Source organism: Capsella rubella, unplaced genomic scaffold, assembly GCF_000375325.1.
Source record: "Capsella rubella cultivar Monte Gargano unplaced genomic scaffold, Caprub1_0 scaffold_7, whole genome shotgun sequence".
Lineage (NCBI taxonomy): Eukaryota > Viridiplantae > Streptophyta > Magnoliopsida > Brassicales > Brassicaceae > Capsella > Capsella rubella.
Genome location: NW_006238917.1, coordinates 14164947 through 14166300, shown reverse-complemented (window position 1 = coordinate 14166300; position 1354 = coordinate 14164947).

The following is a 1354-nucleotide window of genomic DNA, read 5'->3' as shown; positions in this document are numbered from 1 at the left end:
AAACCAAACCAGTCCTGGCGCGGGCTAATGGGCTTGTGGGCTTGTAGGCTCGTGGCTTTAGGCAATCTTGGAGGTTTTTGGGATTTGCTTAAGCCAAATGTAAGATAAGGTTTGGTGGGCACTCAAAAGAATATGCTGAGAATATTCTGTGGATATGATAGAATATGCCGAGGATATGCTAGAATATGCAGAAGATATTCTCCCGGAGCCCTATCTTATTCTACTCCTACTACTATATAAAGGGGAGGAGGCTCTCATTATTTTTCACACTCAAAAACAGAAAAGCATCTAAACCTTTCAGTTCTAAACCTCTCTTCTCTCTTGCTTATTTCAAGTAAGTTCTTAGTTTTATAGTTTCGAGAGTATATAGTAGATCTAGTTCGTTTGAGTCTATTACTCGTGTGCTCGAGTAATAGTTCGCAACCGGTTGTATCCTGGGATTCATAAATCGTGATAGACCGAAGCACTTACGGCCGATTTATTGAATTAAGGACAAAGATATCATATCTTGCCTCCGAGATTTAAATTTATGCTTTTAAATTATGTTGTTGTAATGTCTTTATGATATCGTTCTCATTAATAAAATTCGTATTTTTCTCGATTCGATTTTTGCGCTCCTACATATAGACTTTAGTCAAAAGGCACGAGAGATTTTATCCCCAACTTCCCTCGGACTCCACTCATGTACTTGTCCAAACACACCTGATTCCCTCTCCAACTACTTCCCAACTATCATCAACAACAACAACTTGCTTTACGTGGCTTCTTACGAAGACTTCTAAAGAAAGATACCACAGAAGTGGTTGGAACCGGAGCAGCATTTGCAAGAAGCGAGAAGAGGTCTGAAAACTCTGTATCCACTTCACTAGCATCAACTAAACCCAAACTACGTTCCCATACACCAAAAGTCGTGTACGTATACTTATTTTTGCTAGTTTGACTTATCTTCCTACGAGGCCTCAAACATAGTTTACCATTCTCGCCATAATGATTACTACCTTGTCTTTAGTTTAATGTATTATAGTATGTTTTTAAAAATAAAAAGTTCACTTAATTATTTGACTCAGAGTTCAATGTTCGTACGTATAATTAATTTGTTCTCCATGCTTTTGTATGCACGTAAGGAACTAGACTTGGTTGATATAACGTGTGTGTCAAGTACTCAAGTGTAAGCCTCAAGTGGTTTGGATAGTTCATCACTTGATACCACGTGAAACAACTAAACGAACACACACACACACTGTATAAGTAAGAATTAATGTAAGATAGCTTATTGATGACTTTTTTCGTTGGGGACAGTATAGTGAAATGAAACAAAACCAAAAGGGACTTTAACTGGCAAATCTATGAGCAA